Source organism: Narcine bancroftii, chromosome 7 (assembly GCF_036971445.1).
Source record: "Narcine bancroftii isolate sNarBan1 chromosome 7, sNarBan1.hap1, whole genome shotgun sequence".
Lineage (NCBI taxonomy): Eukaryota > Metazoa > Chordata > Chondrichthyes > Torpediniformes > Narcinidae > Narcine > Narcine bancroftii.
Genome location: NC_091475.1, coordinates 16,873,476 through 16,883,403, shown reverse-complemented (window position 1 = coordinate 16,883,403; position 9,928 = coordinate 16,873,476). Strand labels below are relative to the sequence as shown.

At 46.0% G+C, this 9,928-nt stretch overlaps 1 long non-coding RNA gene across 1 annotated transcript; it reads left to right on the top strand.

Moving 5' to 3' along the window:
• The first annotated feature begins 478 nt into the window (after positions 1 to 478).
• LOC138739793 (uncharacterized) lies at positions 479 to 1,171 on the top strand. Its single transcript, XR_011342422.1, has 2 exons — positions 479 to 630; positions 879 to 1,171. It is a non-coding gene; the product is annotated as an uncharacterized lncRNA (long non-coding RNA).
• Positions 1,172 to 9,928: the final 8,757 nt, after the last annotated feature.

Here is a 9,928-nt window from a genome sequence, read left to right as displayed (position 1 = left end):
TATGGGAGCAAGTGTAGCAATTCCTCTCGTCATAAGGGAAGGTGCCAAGGTGGCAATTGGTGGAAAGGGAGGAGTGGGAGTCACAGAGGGAGCAGTCCCTGTGGAAGATGGAGAGAGGAGGATGTATCTGAAAGAGGGATCTCTACCAGTAGGTGGTGGTGAATTAAAAGAGACCTGAGTGGCAGCTTCTTCACACAGAGAGTGGTGGGCATGTGGACCAAGCAGCCAGAGTGATGGAAGCCCATACCATTGTAATGTACAAGAGACATTGAGACAGGTACATGGATAGGAAAGGTTTAGAGCAATATGAGTTGAGTGCAGGCAAATGGGACCAGCTAAGTTAGCATGTATGTTGGGCCTGTAAAGGTTAAAATCTTGTGTTTTTGATCTGTGTTAATTATGTGCCTATCCCTTTAAGAAAAATATATTGTTTGTAGCATTACCATAGTGACTATGACATCATATGTCATAATAGCAGGGCAGACGGAGAACTTGTATCTCATTCTTTGAAGAATTATGACGGAGATGTAACCTCGAGATACTTTTCTTTGAATTCATCTTCCATCATCTTAATTTTGTCTTTTTCTTCTTACATCTGTTTAAAGTTGAATATGGTTATATCATTATACAGTATGCTTTGTTTATTCATCGTAATGAACATCTGAATGTGAAGTTATGCAAAATGTTTATCCATTTTATCAATGAATTAAAAATACTTAAAACTGCAACTACAAAGATTGGTTTATTGGATTAATAAGAGAGTAATTCAGAATATTGTCACTCACTTTTCTTTGAAGATGTCATATTTTGAACTTGGGAAATATTAGAAATTGGAAAGTGTCATCTATAGGGCTGAAAGGTCTGTTTCTGTTCTTTAGGACTCTATGGCCTACAGAAGAGAGGGGAATGAGTGAGACAGGATCCAGCAGATGATTGGCGGTTCGCAGAGGGATGAAGGACAGAATGAGTTGGGAGAGAGAGGAGCAGAGCAAGGAGACAAAATCAGAGGAGAAGCAATGGAATATGCCATCCTTACCAACCCAGAGCCCCAACAATGCACTTGATGGCGATGTGCCTTGTAAAATGTGGACGACTACATTAGAGAGCAATTCGCAATAAATACCAGCCTGCCTGCACCCTGTAATTGTCAATAAACCTTCGGCCAAAATCAGAGGATTGTCGCGTTTGATTGCAATCCATTTCCAGACTTTATCATGTACAAGCTGGTAGCCTTTTTCTGAACTGGGCCATGATATCAAATCTATTCCATCAATCGTAAATGCTAGCAGAAATCTTGACATTGTAAACTATGATATATCATGTTCATTCTTCTATACATTCTCTTTCTCTCTTCTCAATTTTTCAGTAAGCTCTATTTGCACAGGGACAGGCTCCCACTGACAAAGAATAGGCAGGAAAAGTAATCACCAGGGAGCTCTCAGGTTATAGTGGTGGGAGGCAAAAATCACCAACAGTTGTAAAGTGATACAAATTGCAGGTCCTTTTTGAAAAATGTTGATTTAATCAGCATAATATAAAAGAAAATGCTGAAACTACTGCAGAGGGCAGAATTGAATGAGAAGGTTGTCACAGAAAGTTTTGCTGTGATCAGTGAAAGTCATCAGCTCCAGTCATTTCTCCATCATTACACAGTGGGGTGTGACACTGAGTTCTGGAATGTCATCCTGTACGATTCGTCTGACCAACCAGTTATTATGCAAGGTTTATGAGAAAGGTGGTGGGGGTGAGGGGTGGGGGGGCAAGGGAGTTAAAGGGAGGGATGTGAGTAAAGTGGGAGGAAGATGTGGGAGGAAGATGTAGGAATGGGGTGATGAAGGGAGGCAGTCAGAGGAAGGAGGACAAAGGAAGAATGTCTGAAGGGCGGTAAGGGTATTGGAGTCGGGATTGTGACGGAGGGGAGCCAAGGTAAAAGGCATGTACAGCATGTGATTATGTCAGTGCATGTAAAGACCATGTAACAGAGCCTGGTAATTTTATTTTACAGAAACCTTCTGTCAAATCCATGTGATATCTGGTGAACATCATGAACATTCAACTTCCATTTCTCAAGGTCTGGGTCCATGTAAGTCCTCCTTGATCCCTAGGTGGCATGGTTAGCTGAACAGTTAGTGCCATGCTATTAGAGTGCCAGTGGCGGGTTCGAATCCGCTGCTGCCCATTGGGAAATTATACATTCTCCCCGTGTAGGCCTGGATCTCATCCGGGTGCACTGGTTTCCTCCCATCCTTCAAAACATCAAACCATTGATATAGATTGTAAACATTTCTGGCTCCTCCTTTCCATTTTTTTTGACCAAGATCACACCCTTCCCAAAATGACCTAGTTAATACTCCTACTTCATGTCCATGGTGGGTGGCACGTTTAGTGTAATGTTGTTACAGCATGGGGGTTAAATCTGGCGCTGTCTGTAAATAGTCTGTACATCTTCCTGTATCTGCGTGGGTTTCCTCCGGGTGCTCTGATTTCCTCCCACCCTCCAAAAAGTTTGGGGGTTACAGATCAATTGAGCAGCATCAGTTTGTGGGCTGGAAGGGCCCGTTACTGTGTTGTATGTCTAAATATGGGAGTTGTAGGTTAATTGGGGTATTTGAGGGGTTGGATCTCATGGGCTGGAAGGGCCTGTTACCATGCTGCAAGTTTAAATATAAACAAATACATATGAAAAAAAATTAAAAAGGAAGAAGTAAAACACAATATTGTCTTTCCTCACAGTTCATTTCCCCCACTCCACCCAGCCCATCCCTGTAATCCTCTTACGTCTAATCAGTTTCATAAATAAATATTGTTTAATAAATATGAGAGTCTTGGATGGTTAGTGTGAGCAGTTCCTTTGGTCGTTCAGCATTTTTGCTGCCCGTGGGAAGAAGCTGTTTCTCATCCTGGTGGTCCTGGCTCTGATATTGATGCATTGCTTTTTAATATCAGAATCTCATTCAAAGTTTCAAGTGAAAACAGTACAATATTTAAGGCATATTATTGCATACAAATTTGATAGACATCTCTTTGAACTCATTGTTAAAAGCTTAGATTTTACATATGGTATTGTTCCCTTCTAAAGACAAGGAAATGGTTTGAAAGCGCTTATTCACATGTATGAATCATAATTAAAAGGTGTCCTTCTTGCATAGAAAATTAATAGTTGCTCTCAATATACATTGACATCTGTTCTCTGCCAGTCTGATATTTGGTCTTTAACCTATTCAAATAGATATTTTCACATTAATATTAAGTCATTAAAATTATTAATGGAGAGTGAAACTTCCGGGCAGAAACAAAAGTCGGGGCTGGTCTGGTAGAGTCACTTCGTATGTTCTACAGCCTTTGACAATTCAAATTGGATTTGACAGGTGGGGAACCTGGACAGCTGCGTTTGCATGGAAAGCTTTTTAGGAATGGGCTTGCCTGTTGAGAGTTCAACTGAATGGAACTAGCCACTTAGCACTAGTGTATTATAAGCTTATTTAGTGAGCCTACTTGAATATTTATTTGCCCAAGAACCCAAAAAATGGCTGAAGTAGTGAATTCAGATAGCGTTGCAAAAGCAGATGATGGGTTAGGGTTAGGGTTAATTTGCTCTTCTGGAATGTGGTTTCTCTCTCTCTCTCTCTCTCTCTCTTTGGCCCCAGCTCAGAGCTGGGGACTGGTGTTTTAAAACAAATACATTTGTAATGTTTTTCTCAGAACAGTAATGTCTGGACATGATAAAAATGCAAACTTTAACAAGTAGATATCTTACAGAGGTTGACAAATCGGGAGGGCATGGATAGCATGAATAATCATTAGCATCTCACTAGTCAGTAGGGCACAACAGCATCTGAACTTCTGAGAAGATTGCGGCAGGCACGCACGTGCATCCGAGGACAGAGACGGCGAGGGACCGCTGTACTGGAATCGTGGTGGAATGCGGGGAAGACCACAGAAGTACGATAGGGCAGGTAAGAAATGGCCAAGAGCCCTGCCTGCCCGTGGGTTCACCGGTACAGGCGCCGCTGACCCCAAACCCTGGTTTGATCAGAAAGGGGCCACTACAAGCGCGGGTGGAACGATCTGCACAAGTCGTGCTCCCGATCGCCATGTATGTGCAGAATTCCCAACCACTCCAGAGCCAGGGAAAGCAGACACAGCTACCGTCACTCCCCCAGCAGCAGTTTCCCCAGTACTACGGAGACCTGACGCTACCACTGGTATCCCCCTAAGCCTGCTGCCAATGTCCCAAAGCCAGAGACTCAGCCAACAGCCCCAAGCATCCAGATTACTCCTCCAGCAGACACAAGAGGCTCTACCAGCAGCTCCCAGTACCCCAGGGTCCACCTTTGCTACACTTAAGGGACCAGAGACTGCGGCTTAGCCATGTGCTGCGACCAGACAGGCTGGAGCTCGACCCCAGAAATCCCAGAGCTGGCACGCACTTCGGCCACTGGCAGAGATGCTTTCTGAATTACGTGGAGGGTGCTGAGGCGTTGGATAAAGAGCTATTAATGCTGCTGTTAGCGCAGCTGGGAGACCACCCTTACTCCCTTATACAGGATACCAGGTCCTACCAAGAAGCAATGAGCATTTTACAGTAAGGGGCTTAGCAAACTCCACTCCTGGTACAGACTCATGACCAGGTCACAACAAGTAGGGGAGTCTGCCAGAGACTTTATACTCTCTCTCTCCCTGGCGAGAGGCCGCAACTTTAAAGCAGTATTAGCTCAGGAGTATGCGGAGGACCTTATTAGGAACAGAATTGTTGCGGGCATACGGTCCACTGAGATGAGACATCGATTGCTGGAGAAAGGAATGGTGGGGCTAGATGAGACAGAGACTATTGCAGAAGCTTTAGAAAGCACCAGGAAAGAATTGGAGGAGTACTCACAGGACCCTGGGGCTGGGACAAACGTCACACTGCTGGACTCTCTAGACCCACAAAAAGAAAAGTTTGCTGCCTCACAGGAATTCACAGCAGCAGCAGAATCTTGAGGGTCCCAAGTGCTTTTCCTGTGGACAAAGAAAGGACCCCAGAGCCCTCTGCCCTGCCAGAGAAAATGTCTGTTCCAACTGTGGAAAACGTGGGCATTATGCAAAAGTCTGCAGAAGCCCCAAGACCACAGCCAAGGCCCATTCTCATGCTAATGAGAGGGGGGAAAGCTTTTCTTTCTCCACAGACAAACAGAAAAAAGAAGAATGCCATGTGCAGCCGGCCATCTTGGACAAATGCTACAGAGCAGAGGACACAGTCTTCAGGAGGTGAATATGACGCCGAGTACTATCGGATGGAAGGACACGAAGGACACGCCAGACTTGCTTCCCTACGCATGAATCAGGCGAGTCCACACAATTTATCTGATGCCACTGTGTGCATCAAAATTAATGATATGAGGGTAAATTGCTTAATAGATAGTGGAAGCACTGAAAGTTTTATTCACCAGGGGTTAGTCAACCACCTTGCCCTCCCCACATGTCCGAGTGAGCACCAGATCCTATTAGCAGCCAGCAGCCTTGCGGCTGAGCTAAAACAGTTTTGCAGGGTTACTCTAGAAATCCAGCGCACAAAATACGATGGGTTCAAATTATTAGTGCTCCCTCACCTCTGTGCCCGGTACTATTGGCATTAGATTTTCAGTGTCAGTTAGAAAACATTACATTAGTGCACAACGGGCCTCACCCCCCACTACGCCTTAAGAAGAAACAACACTGCAGCTTGTCTGTCCTGAACATAGAACCCCCTCCGCTGTTCACACACCTGAACCCAGAGTGCACACCTAGCCACAAAGAGCAGGAGATACAGCCCGAGGGACAGAGCCTTCATTAGGTCAGAGGTCCGCAGGCTACTACGGGAGGGCATCATAGAGCAAAGCACCAGCCCCTGGAGAGCCCAGGTGGTTGTAGTAAAGTCAGGAGAAAAACTGCGCATGGTCGTGGATTACAGCCAGACAATCAACAAATTTACACAACTAGATACCTACCCCCTGCCACGCATAGCAGACATGGTCAACAACATTGCGCAGTATAAGGTGTTCTCCACCATAGACCTGAAGGCAGCATACCACCAACAGCGATTGAATTTACACAGCATTGAGGCAGACGGCAAGGTGTATCAATTTCTGCGACTCCCCTTCAGTGTCACCAAAGGAGTGATCCTGCTTCAGAGAGAAATGGACCGAATAGTAGATGAGTTCCAACTGAAAGCGGTGTTCCTCTACTTAGACAATGTGAGAATCTGTGGCCACACTCAGAAGAATCATGACTCGAATTTAAAACACTTCTTCCAGGCAGAGGAACCTAACATACAATAGGGACAAATGCATCTTTAGCGCCAGGAAGTTACCAATCCTGGGCTACATAGTGCAGAATCGGGAAATCAGCCCAGACCCAGCCTGTATGCGCCCTCTCCCAGACCTCCCAGTGCCACACACGCTAAAAGCACTAAAAAGGTGTTTGGGACTACTACACCCAATGGGTCCCCAACTACGCCGACAGGGTCCGCCCACTTATATAAGCCTCAGTTTTCCCACTGTGCCCAGCAGCCACCAGAGCATTCAGGGACATTAGGGACCATATCTAAAGCTACCATGCGGTCCATTTCTCTCTGAAACAGGGACATTCCATTGGTGACACCAAAGGGGAGTCGATCCCGTTTCAAGTAGAAACGGATGCATCCGATGTGGCTCTCTCTGACAGCCACCCTAAACCAAGACGGACGACTGGTGGCCTTTTTCTCGCGAACCCTACAGGGGTCAGAGGTAAGACACTCAGCAGTAGAGAAGGAAGCCCTAGCCATTGTGGAAGCAATAAGGCACTGGCGACACTATCTGGCGTGCAAACACTTCACCCTCGTCACGGACCAATGGTCTGTGGCTTTTACGTTCGATAACCAGAACAGGGGGAGAATTAAGAACAACAAAATCCTGTGCTGGCAGATAGAATTTAACAACGACATTCTATACCACCCCGGCAATCTCAACGATTCCCCGGATGCGCTGTCCAGAGGCACTTGTGCCATCCTTAACCACACGTCCCAGTTGCAGAGCTTGCACAATGAGCTGGGGGGGCGGGGTCGCTAGACTGTTTCACTTCATTAAAACCCAAAACCTCCCATTTTCGGTAGACGAAGTGAGGTCAGTGAACAAGAGCTGCCCCTTCTGTGCGGAATGCAAACTGCAATTTGACGGCCAGACAAAGCCACCCTGATAAAAGCTACCAAACCTTTTGAGCGCCTCAGCCTTGATTTTAAAGGCCCGCTCCCGTCCAACAATAGAAATGTCTGTTTCCTCAACGTAATAGATGAATATTCCCGTTTCCCCTTCGCAATCCCGTGTTCTGATGGATCAGCAGCCACTGTTATAAAATGCATCCAACCCACCTTCACCATATTTGGGTACCCGAACTACATACACACAGGCAGGGGAGCTGCATTCATGAGCGCAGAAGTACAGCAGTACCTGCACGAGAGAGGGATTGCAACCAGCCGCACTACGAGTTACAATCCCAGGGGGAATGGACAAGTCGAAAGGGAAAATGCCACTATCTGGAAAACAGTCCTCTTGACTTTAAAAGCAAAAGACCTGCCTGTTACTAGTTGGCAAGAAGTGTTGCCAGATGCCCTACACTCTATACATTCTTTGTTGTGTACTGCCACTAACATGACCCCACATGACCGTATATTTTCTTTCACAAGAAAAGCCACGACAGGCACAGTGCTGCCTAAATGGATGATGACACCAGGACCTGTTCTCCTCTGGAAGCACTGCAGATCCCACAAAGTGGACCCGCTGGTGGATCAAGTGGAGTTGAGGCACGCGAACCCTCAGTATCCCTTCGTCACATTCCTAGATGGAAGAGAAGACTCGGTGGCCTCCAGGGATCTCGCGCCGGCCGGATGTGTGAACAACGCGGAGGAAACGCAGATGTCTACGGATCAACAAGGAGCACAGCAGCAGTCACTAGAACAGTCGTCCATCGAGTCACCCCAGAGGACTATTCCACCCACCCCGGAAATCAGGACCCTGGGTACGCCCACCCCACAAAATATCACCACCCTAGACTTGATGGCAGGACCTAATCCCATACAAGAGGATCCCCAGCCAACACGGCCACATGGTCATCAAGTACTTCCCACTCCCACACCTCCACTAAGAAAGGCCGAAAGGCAGACCACACTCCCTACCCCTATACCACTACCGAGGAGGTCCAGAAGGCAATGGAAGCCACGAAAAATTTTGGACTTATGAACTTACAAACAAAGGAAGGAGGGTGGGGGGAATAACAATTTTTTTAAGGCGGGGGGTGACTGTGGTGATATGTAATTACACCACTAGATCACCAGGGGTCATCTCGGTGGCCTTGTCTATAAAGCAGTCCAGAGCTACAGTCTAGCCTTCCAGGTTTGCCTTGCAGAGAGACAAGACCTCTTCGTGTACATATTAGTTTATTAAAGCTGTCTTATACTCGCACTGCTGGTGTGGTTATTGTCAGTAGAATAAGTAAAGGACTCTTCTTCCTCAGTGGATGGACATAAAAGGCAGCTCAACATAAATTCAAAGAACATTTGTTTATCCCTGGTGTTGTGACTGGAATGGCTCAATCGACAGACAAAGGTATCGGGCATCGTCCTAATGAAGCTTTGACCTTCCTGTATGTCTTCCTGCACTGTTATAATGAGGCTCCAGTATAAATGTGAAGAATACAAAAATGCTGGAGGAACTCAGCTGGTCTCGTAGTGTCCAAAGGAGGTAAAGATATATCACTGGTGTTTCGGGGCTGAGCCCTTCCTCAAGGTATGGGAAGAAGGAAGTAGTGCCTGAATAAAATAAATAACAGTGGGAGTAGCACAGACCAATAGGCAAATGGTGATAATTGAATAGGGAAAAGAGCAATGAAAGGTGAGAATTGATTGGGGTGGGTGTGGGGGGGGGGTTGGTCTGTGAATGAGGAGCTGAGGTAAAGGAGAAAGAGGACAAAGAGGGGAGAGAGAGAGAGAGAGAGAAAGAGAGAGAGAGAGAGAGAGAGAGAGAAAGAGAGAGCTATGAGATGAGGGGGTAGGGGTTGGCTAATAGAAACAAGAAAATTTTAAGTTAATGCCATCCATTTGGAGGGTTCCCAGATGGAATGTGAGGTGTTGTTCCTCCAATTTGCAGGTGCTCTCAGTCTGGCAGTGCATGAGACCATAGACAGATATCATCTGCATCTAATGGTCCTATTATGGTCTCCTCTACATCAGAGTCAAGGCACAGACTGGGAGATTGTTTTGTTGAGCATCTCAGCTCTGTCCATCACAATAACGGGGAAGTTCCAGCGGCCAGTCATTTCAAGAATGGTTGATAGCTAGGGATTTTCCTCTTTAGATTAATGGAGGATGAGGGACAGCTTAACAGAGAAGGATAAGATTATGAGAAGCATAGACAGCCACACTTTTTTACCAGAATGCCAATGTTCAATAACAGAGGACATCCATTTAAGGCGAATGGATGAAAGTTTAAGGGAGTCGTCAGAGGTAAGTATTTTACACAGAGAGTGTAAGTATTTTACACAGGAGCCTGGAATGCATTGCCAGGGGTGGTGATGGAGGCTGTAAGAATAGGGACATTCAAAAGACTCTTAAATAGGTACATGGATGTAAGAAGTATAGGGTTATGGGTGTGAGGGAGGAAAGGGTTGATTCATGGAGGGTACAATATTATAGGCCAGAGGGTTGATAATGTTCTGTAATATTCTATGTTGGCAACAATTCATCTTCTAGCTGGGCAAGTTCTAACCTTCTGGACTTGATTAGGAATTCTTCAATGTTTGGTCATGGACCAGCATAGACAGACTGAACTGAAAAAAATGGTGCTGTGGTTAGTATGGAGTGAAGCTTACCAAATTTGGCAGAGAAAGCAGCTGGATGCGGCCAGCTTCAGCTCGGACAGCGGCCAAAGGCCTTTAG